At 41.6% G+C, this 18,630-nt stretch overlaps 1 pseudogene; it reads left to right on the forward strand.

Moving 5' to 3' along the window:
• Nucleotides 1-18,630, forward strand: part of LOC119489720 — a 67,346-nt pseudogene that overhangs the window by 40,416 nt on the left and 8,300 nt on the right.

The raw sequence follows: 18,630 nt of genomic DNA on the forward strand, positions 1-18,630 counted from the left end.
GATTTTCTCTCTGACACATTAGCACAGCTATCATAGGATTGCTCAGCCGCTGTCAGCTTCTCACTCCAGGTGAGAGCTGAGCCATCCCAGTCCTGGCCCCGGCCCATTTGATGGTGTGTTTGCTGGCAGGCGATGGCAGAGAGCTTTAGTGTTAAACGGTCAGACGCTGTCACCAGTCACAGCATCATGCTGCGCTGACGGGGCTTTTCCACCACTCTTTAATCGTCAGAGGGACAAAAACATGCCAATTTTTTTTGTTGTGAGAAATCTAGCAGCATTTTTTTTCTCACCATCTAGCTTTTTGGAAGAGAGGTTTTGTGATGGTCTGAGAGAGCACACTACTGGTGCAGGGTAATGCTTCGCTGTAGAGAACGAATGCAAATATTTCCACTGTGTTTCATCATACTGGAGATGTTTTGTGTAACAATATTGCAGCAAAATCTTTGAATTTACACGACTACTCGAGATTTTCTTTATGGAAAGTTGCACATATATTCAGTAGGTAGTTTAAAGATATTCAGAGCATTAATATAGCAGCAAACAATTATTTGCTTTGTAAAGATATGGAGTAGTAATGTCTACCTGAGCAGAGAATGAAGTCATGTAGTTGACATATCCGGGCCGGCCGTGTGTGTCTTTTATTTCATGTTCGTGGATGTGAGCGTGCCCTACTGGCTCGCTCACGGCTGCCGCTCTACACTGCTCTCATACGACGGTTATCAGCTAATAATGCCGTCCCGATCAACGGCGCTCTTTTGCGGGAGCGTAGCACCCACCCTTTGGTCCCCCCCATGTTAACACTTTCAGCTCTGTCCGCACTGTTGCCGTTGTTTTTACTGTTAGCGCTGTTAACGTCGTAAGCGTTGTTAGCTACGAGCCACCGACTCAACCCTCGCCATGTTGAGAGCTGTGCAGAGGCAATAGAAATCTCGCATTTAGCACCTTTAAGTTTAACATTTTTGGAAATATACTTATTCGCTTTCTGGAGGAGAATTAGATGAGAAGGTCGATACCACTCTCATTTCTGTTCAACCAGCAGCCGGTTAGATTAGTTTAGCACAAAGACCGGAAGCAAGGGGACTCAGTTAGCGTGGCTCTGTCCAACGGTAACACATTAATCACTAATTAAAATGTTTTTTCTTGCTTCTTTAACCGGTACTAAAACCAAACTGTAAAAAAGACAAATCTGCGTTTCACAAGGGGACTATTTCCTGGCTGGGACCTGCAACTTCCTGGAGTCTCTACTGGTGACCTAGCGACTGCTCATAGCCGATAGAAATAGTCCGGTATCCCCAGTAACATGGTGAATTGTCATTTTTGTATTTTTTTGCATCAAACAAACAAGACTTTACATGTTAATTGAGCTTTATTAAATGAGCTTTAGAAGCGCTGGTAGACAGATTTTCCTTTAGCTTTGTACAGAGCCAGGCTAGCTAGCTGTTTCTCCCTGTTTCCAGTGTTTATGCTAAGCTAAGCTAACTGGCTGCTGGTTGTAGTTCAATATTTAATGGACTGACATGAGATTGATATCAATCTTCTCATCTAACTCTCCACTAGAAAGCGAATAAGCAAATTTCCCCAAAGTGTCAAACTGTTCCTTTAACATGAAAAGAGATCTTGCACTCTTGCTGTCTACATATTTCCCTTTCTAAAACAAGAATATCAGTAGATGTGGCCTATCTGCAGTGCTGCAGAGGCCCTCTCCTCTTTCACAGTTTCTCCACACAGCCTTACATGCAGATTGGGTCACTATCTCTGTGACAGAATGATTAATCGACCTATCAGGGGACGGGGAGAGGGGTTGTGCTAAGGAGGCGAGGGAGGATGTATGGCAACTGGCTGTAAATGATCCCTGCAGCGCCTCGCTCTGCATTCAAACCCCGGCGCCTCCCACCTCCTTTTCAAGGATCCCTCCTGATAATAGCTGAGTCACATTCAGCTGCAGGTGAGAATAAGCATTGTTTTATCTACACAAGCAGGTTTGTAAATGAGCCTCTCCGGACCGCCCTTTGGGTCGACATACAGTGAGATATATGAGGAAGAGGCTTTTCTCCAACGCTCTTCATTGAGATGATGCGCCAGGCACCTTTTTGACTTCCTTATCTCGGCCGCTGCCCTCAGATCAGCAGTGGCACCAGCAGGATTTCCTGATGCCCTTGCATTTTGTTGACATAAAGGTGTAATTGCCACGTTGACATCTTTGATTGATGGTCACGGTCTTTTTTCTCATGGATGCTTGCATCGTGCGTGCTTGCATTCTGAGCATTTGTGAAGCCCCGAAGCTAAACGCAGGGGTCTAATGCCTCTGTAAATGTCCTGTGCTGGACGGCTGCGTAAGCACTTCTGCTGACTGTGTTGCAGATCGGTCGCTGAGTGAATGTGTAAATGTCATTCAGTCGGTTTTTGGCACACAGATCAGTTCATCTTAAAAAGAAAATATATTGGTTTGCTTTTGAAAATCAGAAATTAAGTTTAGCACCAGTGAAATAAGGCTTTAAAATTGGAAGGTTTGTCAAAGCTAACAGTAACAACAAATGGTAACTGCAGAGTGGCACAGCGCAAAACAACCTTCGGTCAGTCATCTTTTTCAGTAAAAGCAATACATTTTTGGAATGCCTTACCAACGGAAAGGTAAACAAAACCTGAACTGAAAACGTTTAATGAAAAGGTGAAACATTTGGTGAGACTAAACCAGACCTGTGATCACTGATCTCTGATAGGGAACATACATAAATTGGTTGTAATGTATGATGTTGTGTTATGTGTTTTTATTTTTTCTTAAAACCCTAACCAGGGACTAGGTCCGCAAATTAGCTACGGCTAGAAGTCCTATATAGATTGCATTGTTTGCACTTTATTTAAATGTAACAATGCCTACATGTTTTCTCCCTGTCAAATAAATAAATACATTTTTGATTTGACTGTTATCAGGCCATTAAAAAGGCGTTATCGGTCACTATAAGCACCACAGATGTGGGTCATTGGGGGCCTACTACGCCTACTACGTTGTGAAAGTGAAACTTAAAAGAAAAACGTTCTAACTTGAAACGTCACTTTTTGAACACAAATAAAAAGGCTTCTTTGAGTTTAGGCAACGAAAAAAGTGAAGTTTAGGTAAAAAACATTGTGTTTTGGCTTAAAATAACTACACTTCACATGGTGTAGTTTGTTTATAGCCTAACGTTAACTTTTTACTTCTGACGATTGCATTTATGCTTCAAATATCATAAAAGTGGTGTTTATTTGTGGAGATTATTTTACGGAACAAAACGTGTAAGAATCATAAAGGCTTGTTTGCCACACAGCTTATTTTCTACAATAATTCAAAACCCAATGAAAAAATCCCATTGGGTTTTTGTCAAGGTAACCCAGGGCAATTCTAACATCCGGGTTGGCCAAAAATTCATCATCCCAGCACTCTATGCTACAGCCAAAGAACATATATTGCCAAGAAGTGAAAGCCAATTGTCGTTCCATTGCAATATCAGCGCCCAGCAGCAAAGCTACTCTTCTGTCATTTTGGATGGAAACGACTACCGGACGCCAGTAAAACGTCCACCTAAAAAGTGCCGTACAGAAGTAAAACTAAATTATTTCTATTCTATTGTCATATGCTACCGAAATGGCCTGTGTTGAACAATAAAATATTATAAATATAATAAGCGTTTTCAGTCCAAAATGGCGGCAGCGGCTGTTGTCAAAAAAACACAGGAGTTTTGTCTCTTTGCTTCTGTACTCTTTGCTACAGTCCCTTACTTCCGCTTCTATTCCTGTCATAATTACTACGGTCAATAGAGGTCACTGTTCTTTTATTCCTTATTTCTGTGATCTACCATGTGAATAGATGATAAAACCTACTAGTGGGCATAGTAGGCCCCTATAAACCCACATCTATGGTGCTTATAGTGTCCGATAACGCCTATTAATAGCCTGACAGCAGTCTAATCAGCTGAAACTATAGGATACTTCTTATAGTATTAGTATGTACTGTATGTCCCTCATTAACCCTAATGAGGGGACATACACACCTTAAAAAGAGAGATGGCTGGCAGGAAGTTGCGCCTCGTTAGCTGAATTGAAGGGCTTAATTACCGTCAAGTCACAGTACAGCATCCGGACAGATGCTTGGCATTTTCCCACTAAGAAGGCTCTTGGTCAAGAGTTTCAGAATCTGGCTCTGGCACATGTTGTGTGTCGTGTGCTGTGTTTTTTGGATTTGCCAGAGCTTTTTTTCAGTCTCTTGACTCTCTACCGTGAAATGACAAAAGAGGGAGTGCTTTGCAACTACAGGCTACCTTGCAGGAATCGGTCTCTGCCACACACTTGGCTGTGCATGCCAGCTGAGATCTGTTCAGGACTGCACACTGGCATTCTGTGCTAAGAGATATCTTTATGTAGTGATATAAGACTATGGTTAAAGCATAGAAAGATGCAACAACACTGTCATTGGACTGGTGCTAATGAGTCAATATCTCTCAACTCAATATTTTGATTCACGTTGAGGTAAAAAACGCAGAGCATTTTATACATAATGAGTTCATTCAATGAACAATACCAGAATGGCAATTGCTGCAATTCTGTCATTATAATGAATTCTTCAGCTTTTAAAAACTGAATATATTCTTAGGTTCGGCTCAGGCCAAATTCCACACTATCTCATCCTTCAGTGGTAAATAACAAGCAATGCAGCCATCAGTATCCCCCCCTGTAATCCTATTAAAACTTGGCCAAAATGAGACCATTATGTCTCTGGGAGACCCAAGTCCATTTCAGCAGGGGTGAATTACCATAGAGTAGCAAGAGTTCAGGAACAAAGCTGCACATTATCTCTAATTGAAACAACTCCACCATCTCAGCTCAGCTCTCCGACTACAGTAATGCTCTCTCTGTCTGATGGATCTAATAAAATACTATGCCCCCTGTTCGCTGAATGTTCCCATACGCATTTTCAGCTGAAATCGAGTCCAGACGGATCAGAAGGTCAGCTGTGACTCAGCGGTAGTCGAGCCAATATTCCCTTCCTGTTTCTCCAAGTGTGTTTATCATAAATTGAAGATGCGCGTGACGACGTCTTTGAACAGTTACCCTTTTTTAAATGATATCCTCGATATCTCGCACAACTTGGCCGGCACCTAAAATAGCTCAGATGAAAGAGTTTTTGAGTTGCACACACACACATGCAGCATCTCAGAAAGACACAGTCTGCCCCGCTCTGAAAGACAAACCACTTTGCATAAAAGTTCTGAAATGGGAAATGATCAAATTAAAGAGTTAAAGAATTTACTAACTTCTTGTATAATTCAACCCAGTTTGCTGTAGCAATCACATTAGTGAGACTTAGAGGAAATGAAGCTGCACAGAATGCACAGCTACTACAGCTGGAGGCCAAGGCACTCCACCCGCCCACACATAACCCGCAATGTCACAGATGGCGGGGGCCTCAGTGGGGGCTGAATCATTTCATCGGGGTCACATTATTCAGATTACTTTCTATCTTTTGAGGACCCTGGTCGTCTGGTGGCCCGTGACAACAGAGGAGCTGTTCTTTCTCTTTGAATACAGCAACCTTTTTACAGCGACTAATATTCAATACTTCATTTGCCGCCCCACTGCTTCGTGACTGTCGCCCCGAGCTGCAGTCACATGACCCCGTGACCGGTTTTCTCTCCTTTGACAGAAGCCATTTTGAAAGTGTGTGCTAAGACGTTTGAAGGTCTTGCATCTCATAACAAATGCAGCAAATATGAGTTGAAATTTAAACACATAGGCGTATAGATGCCAGCTGTGTGAACTGAGGCAAGTTGTAAAGGCCGGGAGAAAACAAAAGGACTTTGCCGTCTGGCTGCAGATTGTTAATTAATTGCCGTTCAGGGTACTTGTTGTCGTGTAATGAAACAGCTGCATGACTTTAGCTCACTCTCCTTAAGGTTGTTTCCTCTTGTATCTGACTTGGGTGCTAATAAGCCCTCAATAAACACAACACAACCACCTCACACACATGGAGTTGGCTTATCTGCAGGCTGGGGTTTCCTGTCACTGGGGGAGGATGTCACATTGTGTGGTCAGTGGGTCATCACGCATGATGACATCAGATAAGGCAGCAGCATTTCTGAGTCACACGTTTGTATGTGAGAGCAAGGAGATGCAGTCGTTATAATTAGAGTTTTGACAGGTGGGAGGTAATTAAGTAAGAGCACTTAGCCCGCAGGCATATATGAGTGTTTCTAAGTGACTCATTTTTTTCTCTAATGATGATGAAGACAACATATGATGCGATAATCCATTAGTGTGCATGAGTATGATTAAAATATCTCCTGCTAATCTTATTTATCTCTTATAGTCTTGTTTGTTGCGTAAAACATATGCATTTCAGCCCATTACATATACGGCAAGGTGTTAGGGATTAACGCCAACCACGAGCCACAGCACCCCTGATTCGAGTTCCTCGTATCATCTCTCCATTGTCTGAAATAAAGGCACAAAAATACCTGATACAAATGTGCTGCAGGACAAAAATCATGTCAAAGCAGTGAAAATATATGTTAAACTGTAAGAGTAAGAATGATGGTGAAAGTCATCATCTCTTATTTATTTCTATTAGTAAATCTATACCATAAATCCTGAAGGAGAAGGTGCAAGTAGCTAGAGAATTATTTGGCTGTATTAAGAAGATCTTCCTAATATCAGCAATAATTAAAGCAGCAGTGGGTAGAATTGGAGCAAATATGATTAAAAAAAAATTATTTTTATAAATCGGTCACTATATCCTGACAGTAGTGCATGAGAAAAAAATCATGTGCCTCTGTGTCCTCCGGTGCTCCTAATGGCATCTGCAAGATTTCACACACCGGAGGAAAACAACCAATCAGAGCCGAGCTGGAGCCTTGCCATCTCTGAGCAGCTGTCAATCACTCGCTAACTCCGATCAAATTTGAATCAATATTCTGATATTGTAATGCCTATTTGTCTCATAAAATGTTTTCAGAAACATCTTGTAGTGTACTGTTTAGCTGTAAAATGAGAAAGTTTGTGACCCGGCAGCCATGTTGAGAAGAGTTGAGGAAATACCAAGCACCGCTCACCAGCCGGAGCACAGCCAATAGAAAACGCTCTCTCTAAAAAGTCTCTCCCGTCACAGGCTAGATTTTAAAGCCTGAAAACAGAGCCAAGTTTTTACTCTACGTGTACCATGTGAGCCATGTCAAAGACAAATTTCCATTGCCTTGTCATGGAGAAAGTGTTTCTGATTCTGGTTATATAAATAAATACATTCAGTGTTTTTTCTTGGGAAGAGAACAAATTAAATGTATGTTTATTTCTACCATCAAAAGCAAAAGTAGTTGTGTAATCCATCTGAAGATGGATGTGTTCTCTTGAAATGAAAGAAGCACGCAGCTGATTTCTCCTCAAAGTCTACAAAAGTGATATTTTTTTACAAATATTGAAGCCATCTGCCTTCACCTGCATGTTTCTCAGCCGATAGACTTTAAGAGACACCTTAAACCTTTATGTTATCCCAGTTAATTTCTCAGTAAACCTGCCGGTGTTAGTACGTGTGGCTGCTACACCCTGTTTGTTTGTGCACCGAAGATAAAAGTGCTTGATCCCCTTCCAGCTCGGAGCAGTGTGTTTAGCGATAAGGACCGGATCATGCCCGTGGCTACGCTGCTCTGAGCCGGGGGAGCCGGGCCATTTTGTTCTTACTATTTCTGATGACTCAAGCGGCTAACGGAATGAGACGCACGTTGGGAGGTGGGGCTCAAAACTCCCACAGATTTCAGTAATTGAGTATTATATGAAATGCACATTGGATAAGAGGTCTGTTCATCACAGGGAACATTTCCTGAGCGTGAATGCTCTTGCTTCAGGATCACCCCCAGCTCCACACTCGATACACACTTACACCTGGAAGCTTCCCTGGTATGACCACAGTCTGATCAGGTCCCCGTGCAGCTCCACTGGAGCAGATGGAGGTTAAGAGTTTTGCTCAAGGGCATCTCAGTGGCGGTAATGAGGAGCGAGGGCCAAGCAGTGCTCTATTAATTCCATTCCAAGATTTAATCTGTTAGTTCAGGGATTGAAAAACCGACCTCCCCTATTATACCTTAATTCAAGCTTTATACAAGTGTGGAAAGTGTTGCATCTATCTATCGTATATCTAGTCATTTCTGAGTACTCTGAGTATGCATATCAGGTCCCTCTGGTTTGAGTCTGGCGTCTGGTCCAACGCTTTTTCGTCCACACTCAAATATCTCAACGACTTTGATGGATTGCCCTGAAATGTGTTGCAGACGTTCATGCTCCTCAGAGGATGAATCTTAATGACTTTATTGATCCCCTGACTTTTCCTCTAGCGCCACCAGCAGGTAAAAGTTTTCACTTATCGAGTGAAATACTGCAGCAGACTACCTAACCACTAGTAACTGATAAGAACATGAGAAAGACATGGACATTGTACAGACGGAGTGACCGTAGTCTGGCAATAGAGATGGACAGACCTGGCTGCTCAGAGAGGACAGGCTGTGCGATCATTGTGATGAGGGAACTGTAGAGAAAGAATTATACACTTTCAAACGCAATGTCAGAACTACAGAAATATCGGAGAGGAAGTCTTCCCAAAATTTGCAAAGAGTTGGCCTGGTTTCCAAAGTTTGACAGAAAGGGAGAAATTCCCCCTCATTCTGGGGGAAAAGAAAGAACGTGCTGTTACATGTGTCACTTCCTGCCACAACAAAAGAGACAACCAGTAGGATTTACTGGTACCATAATCTGATTACCACGACCATCTCCTTTACTTATGTTTACTTGTATATACAATGTTTTATGTAATTTACCTCTTTCATTATCCATTTTATTCTATTATATGATATTATTATTCACTGTTTTTTTTCCCTTACTCTGTTTTATTTTGTTTTTGTTTATTTTAGTAATTGTATTTCATAATCATAATTGTGCTTTGGTAACACATTTCATATGTCATGCCAATAAAGCCTAGTGAATTAAATTGAAATATCTACAAAATGGATTTGCACAAAATGTCTCAACAGCTATTTGACGGATTGATGGACTCCGTATTCATTGTAATCATTTAGGGATCCCTTAACTTTTCATCTACCACCATAATCAGGTCAAATAAAATAAAAAATAAATAATAATAATATATATATTAATAATTATAAATTAAAATTAAAATTAAATATGTCCAATACTTTGGTTTATGACCAAATACAAAACTAATGACATTCCCATCAGCCTCAGCTGCACTTTGTGTTTACTGCTAATCAGCTTAATGTAAGCAAAACACGCTAATCCAACATTATATCTGCTTAACATCATCATACTAACCATATACTGTATATAAGAAGTGGACGTAGTCACTGTGACGTCACCCATTGGTTTGTGAACTGTCGTTTTGAGGCTTTTGAGTTTGGCATTTTGGCTGTTGCCAGCTTGTTTTTTTGCAACCAGAAGCGACAGGAGAGGGTGAAGCTAAGTACAACCGAACGCTGAATAACATTTATAACATTTTAGGTGACCAAAAAGGTTATAATTAACTTTCATGAACTGAAAACACACTGTGAAAGGGTTAAAGTTATAAGACGAAAACGCGGACAACTCCCAGACCGGACAACGCCGTGGTAGCGACCTGTCAATGTAGTCAAGGTAGCCACGCCCTAAAGCATACCCTGCTTTATGGTCTATTTGACTCTAAATGGGGCCATAATTTCCTAATAAACATCATGCTGTATTGAAGAAGACTTGAAACTGGCGATTGAGACCATAAACTCATGTTTACAATGTTACAATTCTACTGAGGTAATAAATCAAAGTGAGAAGAGCTGCTAACATGGCTGTAGAGTCGTCTTGTTTCTGTTATATTTAAATAATTTTGTTGTCATTAACCATTTTTGCTTCTGTCTATATAGAGATTTCAGGATCAAGCTATCGTGACCTACTTGTTATTCGGTAGTTTAAGTTTGAAGAACTACTGTAGAAATCGTGTGCATTTTGGCCGCCTCAGTCAGTGGATAATTCATCACTAAAGATGGTAAAAGACTTCCTTCTGCAAAGAAAAAGCAGTTTATATGGTTGATTTGTCTGGAGTGAGCACTAAAAGCTGACTGTGAAGCAGGACTAATGGCTGTCATAAAACAATAGCGAAAGTCTGTGTCCTCTCTGTCCGTCCTCACTGTCGCCCTCAGACTGGAGGAGATAAAACGCTGGAGCGCATATCCATGAATGTTAATTTAATTGGTCTGGCTCGGCCTGATGTGAGAGACAAACAGGGCAAAATACACATAAACCTCAGGTGTAAGTGGATGCTTTTAACATGTCACAATATCTACGGTAACGTTTAATACAGAGCGGAGACAGTGAGGCCTCTGATTGCTGTTTTGTTGAGTTAAAGTGAGTCATTTTCTCAATTTTCTCAATAACCGTAAACAGCATGTGAGTATATTATAACAAGATGTTGGTTGGTTGTAACATCAGCCTACATAACAGCAGCACAAGCTATTTTAGAGACATATATTTTAAGATGTTTAAACTAGTACTGGCCCCTGAATAATATAAGCTCATCCTCCCCGCTGTCAGCCTCAATTTAAATAATTTATACGTGGCAATAAATAGAGGCAGAATCTCTGGTGCCGACTTGGAGAATTGGCACTTGAGATATAGGAAATTCCTCTCTTTTTTTCCGCCCGTATCACCATGAGTTTAATAAAATCAGCAGCAGAAGTCTCCTCTCTTGTTATGCTTGTCATCTCTCTCTCTGCTTTCTGAATGGAGGTCTCGCCCGATCACTCATCGCTCTGTCGGCAGGCTGCTTTCAGCTGCACTTGTCACACTGTGATTTCTGGGAGCGATAAGAGCTCCGGTTGAGCATTTGTTTGGCCTGTGGAAACACCACCGGAGAATGGCTTGTTCATTTTGTTTGTTTTTAACGGTTAAACACCTTTCCTGGTCAGGCACCGTTGGATTGAGTACGGGGCAGCCAGCGTCCACTCCAGACAAAACAACGATAAATTGAGGATTGATAGTTATTTTCTCATAAATACTGTCGGTAACTGATCTCACATCATCGTCCACTGACCCTCACAACACTGTGAAGTATGTTAGGAACACTGGCAGACTGTGGTGACTGCCATTATCAGTCATTTTATGAAATAAGTTCTTGTGTAGTTCCACAGAGGAAATGAATTGAGTGTTATAAAGCCAAAGGGTTCAGTCCTCGGCTGAATCATAAGAGAGAGCTTTGTCATATGTTTCCAAAACTTTGTCGCAGTTGTTTGGCACTTCCTGCATCGTCATGTATTAAAGAGGACCTATTGTGCTCATTTTCAGACCCATACTTGTATTTTGGGTTTCTACTAGAACATGTTTGTTCTTAAAAGTCTTTATTTTTCTCATACTGGCTGTGCTGCAGCACCTCTTTTCACCCTCTGTCTGAAACACTCTGTTCACTCTTGCCCCGCCCTTCCGAAGATCCCAATCTGCTCTGATTGGTCAGCTGGCCCTCTCTGTTGCGATCGGTCAACCAAACCAAACTCTTCAGACTCTGCTCCAGCTCCGCTCTAACTAGCTTTGTTTGAGGACGTGCCGAACTAGCCACTAGGCAAGTATTATGCAAATGTGTTACTTGGTGACATCACCATGTTATAGAAGAAAAGGCAGGACTTAAAGCAAGGCGTTTCAGGCAGTTCAGGAGCAGTGTTTCTGTGGAGGAGAGTAACTCCTTTTGGTGTGGACTTTGGGCTTTGTAACTTTGCAGATCTTATACATGCACAAAAAACTATATAACACACTAAAGGAAAGGGAAAAAGTACAAAAGCACAATAGGTCCCCTTTAAGATATAACCCTTTATCATACTGTGGACAATACTGTATTTCCAATGCATCAAATTACATTTTTAGTCCATTTATTAATCCTTACAGCCAAAGTCATTGAGATGTTGTTATTCAAGAATTACACTTGTCATACTTCTGCTAAACAGGCATGGATCATAAATGAATGTATTTATATGTGGTATGAAGGTGCACTTTGCCTTTCTGCATGTTATATTAGAGCAGCTTCTGTTCATCTTTTGCTACAGTATGAAGTATGTCGGCCTATTGGAGGCTTTGTGCCATTTCTTTTGCAAGCCACGTGCTTCTAGCTATCTTAGTTGTTTCTCTGTTTTCGACATGGATACATGTAAGCTGGTGGACTGAGAGGCCTTTGGCAAAGAAATGATTTGACCTGGATGTATTAAACAATACACTGTTTTGGTCATACTGTAATCGTTCAACTTACAAGGACTGAATGCTTTCGCACCGTCAAGAAAACATTTTAACTTGACATGCAAATGGTGTGAATGAAGTATTTAGGTGTAACAGCAGAATGAGTGTATAGACAAAAAAGCTTTCTTTCATATTATTTTGTTTTGTATTATGCGTCTCACTACAGGTTAGAGACACTCTTATCTTTAGTTATGTTTTTGAATATTTTAATTAGTGTGTGTGTGTGTGTGTGAATGGTTTGTCGTTTTTTGATATTGTTTATTTATAATTTGTTCTCAGGTCCATCTTGTGAAATTAATAAATAGAGCTTAATTAAATAACACCATCACAGATGTAAAAAATGTCACCAGCATTTTGCATCCATGGAACTGGAGACACATCAGTGGCAAATCTAGCTAAACCAGTTTCAGTTTGCTTGTCTGGCTGTGTTTGCTTTTGTGGCAGATGGAGAAGAAAGGATTAGTGGTTCAGGCCTGTACCTTTTGAAGATAAACTCTCTCAATGCCATCAGCAGATGCAGGAAATACAATTGATATATCTGTTTGTTATGCCACTGCTCCCAGGTCACATTTCATTACATTTATTTGGCATTTTGTCCAAAGTGTCTTACATTTTTTTCCCTTATAAATAAGGAGTAATTTGCGGTTCAACCTTTTGACCGAGAGTGAATCGGCTCTGCTTGGTGTTAGATGCCGGTCTTAAAACAGCTCTATTAACATGTAATGCACCAAATCATATCCACCCGTTTCGGCACTTAAGTTAAACAAACCACAGCAGGTGGCATTTCTGGAAATAAACCGTAAATACGTCCCTCTTTTGATTGTTTTCTGGTGACTTACCACGTTATTGTGAACTTCAGAACTTGTGTGTAATCACTTTTTTTCCCCCATGAATTATTTTGTCTCAAAAATGCCAGCCCGTTCTCATTCCTGCGGCGTTAAATACCAACGTTTTGTCACCCTTAAGGTGACCCTTAAGGTGACGTAGGTTAAAGAACGAGAGGACACACATGGGTGGTGGGAGGCGAGGCGGATGGGTCCAACAAACCTGGCTTTCATCCAGGAGACCGCCGTTTGTGTCCCGTGCATTACGTTAAAATCAGCTGTTCGTTCGTGTCCCATGTTCACAACGTTCAGTGTCATTTGCACGGTACAAACGTAGTAGTTTTAAGCACAACCATGTAGTATTTTCTTAAACCTTATTATAGTGGTTTTATTGCCTGAACCTAAGCAAGTGTTTTTGTTTAATTCACAACATTAAGCACATGTTTACTGTGACCGAAAGTGACACTGGGGGGGTATAACGAACCATCGTTATATGACGAGTTGGGATGAGAATGTGTTGAAAGTGTGAATATTTGCTCAAACAAACTTGGATCCTGTGTGTGATTTTTCTTTTTCAAATGGTTCCAAAAATGTGAAAATTGGCTGAATGACTCAAACCTCCACAGAGCGTCAATATCTGCCAGTGAATTTTGACACACGAGTGGAACACGGTGATGGTTGGATACTCTTAATGACCGTTTTCATGCTGTTTTTCAGGGACCGTGTGTGCAGCTTAAATGACGAAGTGGAACTTGTTCAAGCATCAGACAACGCCCATGGTAGCTGCTAACCCAACGGGGGCCAGTGCCTTGACTGTGACACCAGCCCCTGTCGCACTAGTCTCCACCGACAACTCCACCGAGCCGGTCAACAAGAACGATGCCTTCGACGAGATCAAAAACAAGTTCCTAAATGAAATCGACAAGATCCCACGTGAGTGCCAGACAAAAACCCCCAAACCTGTTCCGATCAACCAGCTTGTATCGATGTGACTCTAAGCGATGATTTTGGAATTAGATTTTCTCTGTAGCCGCAGGCATCGGCAGCCTCATAATGTCTTTATTCAGTATTGATCACTGGCTGCCCTCCCTAATGCCAGAGAAATCTAATTTTCACCCAATCTAATTGCTAATCTAGCACCTCGTACTAAATATATTTGGCCCGGGACATGACATGGAGTAGGCTAAATGATTGGTTGGTCAAATGTCAAAGTATTTGCTTCTTTCTTTCTCTTTCTGGGTGTGGATGTGTGTATTCTCCTCAGTGCGTCCTGGGGCCATCATTGCCATTGCCGTGGTCGCTGCTTTACTCATTCTAACGTGGCTGCTTCTGCATCATCAAGAAATGTTGTTGCAAGAAGAAGAAGAACAAGAAGGGCAAGAAGGGAAAGGGTGACATGGGAATGAAGAACCTGAAAGGGGGCGAGGTATGTTCGATCCCGGCCGAGGGGGATTTACACCTACACTGTATAGGAAGCAGCTAGGCAACCTGTTTATCATGTAACAGCCGTGGGGCTTACAGTGGAGCTTTGTACTGTAGATAGATATAAATAGAGAGAAAACATGCATGTCGTGATACGTTTGACTCAGCTAATTATATCACAAACATTACACATTTTATCCTAGTAGCAAGTTTGAAATGTAGATCACAGCATCATTTATACAGGCTGTTTAAACTCTTTTATGGATTTCTAACCCAGTTCTCCGCAGGTGTTAATTACATTCTTTATTCACCATGATATTTTCATTTTTCTCTTTCTTTTTTTTTCTTTTTTTATTATTTAATGTATTTGTCATTAATGTTATTGTGCTCTTTCTCTCACTTGGCTTTTGGGGTTGAGTGGAAAATGACAGGACTCTTATCTATCCAGCCAACCATTGTTTTCCTCAGTAATTATGAAAATTACTAGTTAGCACAATGCTGGGGCCTATAATTATTATTTTTTTCACCTACCTGATTGATGATTTGACAAAAACACAATAAGAGTACATCTAAAAGTGGAGTTATTTTAGAAACCCAGCGGCCCCGCTGCACAAGATATGAATTGTGCTAATGAGGAGGCCTCCTCTATCTGTCATTTTCCTCGCTCCCTACAGTGTAGCTGACTACATTTCTGCTGTGATTACACTTCTTTGGTGTCTGCTGTGAGTTCAATCTCTTCCTTTGTCCTCTGCTCTCCTCCTTCCTGCTTTGTGTCTTATGTGTGCTCCGTGTATCTTGACTGTGGTGGACTTCTCGTGGCTACGGTAGGTCCGATAGCACGCGCGGCGCCCCTCTCTGGCCGCTCTGAGTAAGCGCAGACCAGGGCGGGTGGTGGTGGTGGTGGTGGGTGTGGGTGGAGGGTGTGGGGGGGGCGGGCTGGGCTTGAAGGGGTTGGATTGCAGTGATGATGATGACTATGAGTGCTATGGCCTTCCTTAGTTTTTTTGCAAGCTTTAGGTGCTGCGGGTTGCTTGAGGAACATTAATGGGAGCGATTTTTAAGCTGCTTCGCAAAAATCACCGAACTGATATGCCGCACCAAACTGCTATGTCTTGAATATTCAATTTTTGGCAAAAAAAAAAAGCAACAGAGCAAAAGACGTGTGTTAAGTGGTTTGAACATGAAACTCATCCTGTTTAGCCTTGAATGACGAGTGCACTCAGCAACTCACTAGAGATTCACTAACTTGCTATGTGCAAGTGGGGTAAGCTGGGTATTTGTCAAATAAATAAGCTGGAACTTTAACTAACTGAGAGCTTTGGAGCATGTTTCCACCACGACAGGCCTTCGATCGTTCAACACTAAACCAAAAAACTGACACTAACGATTTAGAGATACACTGACGTAAAATTCACATGTTGTGCCACCACTTGTGCAAACACGCTCCAAGTTCCGCGACAGATAAAGCTGTTTGTAACTCTTGACAAAGACCAGCATATTCCCTTGCAGTAGGTATCATTGAATGGCCACAACTTGACTTGAGAGTAAGTTCCCTGGAATGACCCATTTGCTGCTGGACATACTAGGTGAAAGTCATTGGAACACACCCCCAACCTTCCCTCCCCCTCTCTCCTTGAAGCACTCGGGGTCTCACCTGAGGAGAAATGGTGTGCCACCAGAATGTTTAGCCCACTTGGCATGATTTCAGTCAATCTGTGCAAAATATAAAGCTACAATCAACTGTTTTTTTTACACATATTCTCTTGATAAAAGCGCCGAGCTCACAATTCACCCCATGAGTGACCAAAGGGCATGCATTCAGACAAACCATGTCTTATCTTGAACCCCCCCACTGGAAGTTTGAGGAAAATTTAGCATGATCCCTCCATGGATGTGTACATTTCACTCAGAACACAATAGAGACATTTTTTGGGCCTGATAAAATAGACAATTAAAACAAAAAATCATACGTTTATCTGTCTTATTATAATTATACTTAAGTATTTTTTTTTTTTTACATGTGACATCAGAAAGAAACTCGGATCTCTGCATTGTGTGGCCTGCATGCTTGAATGAAAAGCATTTACCACAATAAAGACAAGAGAATGACACATATACGGATATTGTGTGAGAATGTGTGTGTGTGAGTGTGTGTGTGAGAGAGAAAGTGAGTTTTTAAGCATGCAAGAGAGCCTGCATGTAAGCAAATGTGTGTGTGTGTAGGGTACAGTATGGTGTGCGGTGGGCGTGACTGTGTGTGTATTATCTGTGTGTGTGCCCTGTTCCTCCTCTTCCAGCTCATCAGTGAGTAGCTGGACCCTCCAGTCTTGCGAAGACAGCAGTGTTTTTTCAAGAAGACAGCCATAGGAAAGTAGGCCATACTGAGATATTATCCGGCTTCATACAGTATCGCAATGAAAGTTACTTAATATTCACATCAGAGCAAATTGCTTTAACTCGATTAGTCACGACCGCCTCTAAAGAGATGACGGACTGAAGAGTCGTGGGGTGTGATGTGAAGGCAAGATTGATTTATCTTCTTCATCGGTTATCTCAGGAGCACTTAACTGATTTTTTTTTTTTGTTCTAGCATATGATCAAGTGTCACAATAATTCACATGGAAAAAACCTGTTTGGAATAAATTGTGAGATTGATCAGCAATTCAGTTAGCCACAATAATCAGGCCAGAGTACAATCCGCAACACCAGTGTAAACACATTAATGAGACTTTGAGATGTCAGGAGGAGATAAAATGCCGACAGTAATACTGTCTGGCTTGTTTTGTCAAAAAGCTTATCAGCCGGAGGATATTCGCCTGCAATTTTAGCAAGTTTTGAGAGCTTTTCAAGAAAAGTGTCAGGAATCACTGCGTCAGGAGTTTGATCAAATCACATCGACTCCTCACAAAGCTCACGTCCTTCAGTTTCCTCTCAGAAGGACGCTCTGCTTCTCGTGACAGCTTGTGTTTGAGATGCCGCACACGGGGTGGACAATAAAACAAGTACGCCTCGCACCATAGTGCAACGCAGCGCAACAGCTCTGCAATGATACTAGTTTGAAGTGTTCACTTTTGTGTTGAACTTTGTGAGAAAATATCACCCTAATGTCCCGCAGCCTGTTTACCTTGTGAATTTGGCTCATCTTTGCGGAGGCAGCGTTCTTCTGTGTGGGATATTGCGTCACGATTTTTTTTAGACTTTTTTAACAAGTTAATGTGACTCAGTTGGGATGAGTCATAGTTGGTATTTGTGTAGCTGCCTGTGTAACTGCCTGTGTAACTGCCTGTGTAACTGCCTGTGTAACCGCGGTGCAGTCCCTTCAAAGTCCTGTTTCATGTCATGTTCCTGTTTATTTGTCCACCCCCTGTTAATATCCCAATTCCAGGCAGCTACACAAGTGAGCCATGTTGATTATGTTAAGGTTTTGAGTGAAAAAGGAGAACTTCCAGAGGTTTTTGCTTGCCTGTTGTGTTAGATAGTAGTATATTGTGAGGTGTTCCTGTTTTTCTGTCCACCCCCTGTATATAATAACTGTTTTATTCTGTTGTTTCTCTCTCTTCTCACTCTATCTCTCTCCACTCTTCGCACAATAAGTTCTATTGCAATGGCATTTTTGTAGTCAAAGAAAAAATTCCCTACATTTAGCCTATTTTAACAAATAACCTGTAATGCTCATGAAAGAAAAAACAAACAAAAGAAAAAACAGCAAATGGTGTCACCCAAGAAATAGTGAAATCAAGTCAGGTTGCAACCGTGGCCATCGATGAACAGATTGCACTAGTAACACCGGGGTGAGCGGGGGTAAGTGGCAGGTAGGTGCTGTGGCTAACCCGACTGCTGATGCCGAGGTTTAGTGTTCAGCACAGCCGCCACCTCACAAACGCCCTCTCATTCGTCTTCTTCCTCGCCCTCCCCCCCTCTGTCTTTGCAGAAACAACAGGACGATGACGATGAAGAAGATGATGTGGAACCTGGACTGACTGGAGACGAGAAAGAGGAGGAAGTGAAGGAGAAAGAAAAGCTCGGGAAGCTGCAGTACTCCATCGATTATGACCTTCCAGGAGAACAAGGCAAGTAGTTTATTTGACATTTTCCTCTCCAAATG

Source organism: Sebastes umbrosus, chromosome 6 (genome assembly GCF_015220745.1).
Source record: "Sebastes umbrosus isolate fSebUmb1 chromosome 6, fSebUmb1.pri, whole genome shotgun sequence".
NCBI classification, from domain to species: domain Eukaryota; kingdom Metazoa; phylum Chordata; class Actinopteri; order Perciformes; family Sebastidae; genus Sebastes; species Sebastes umbrosus.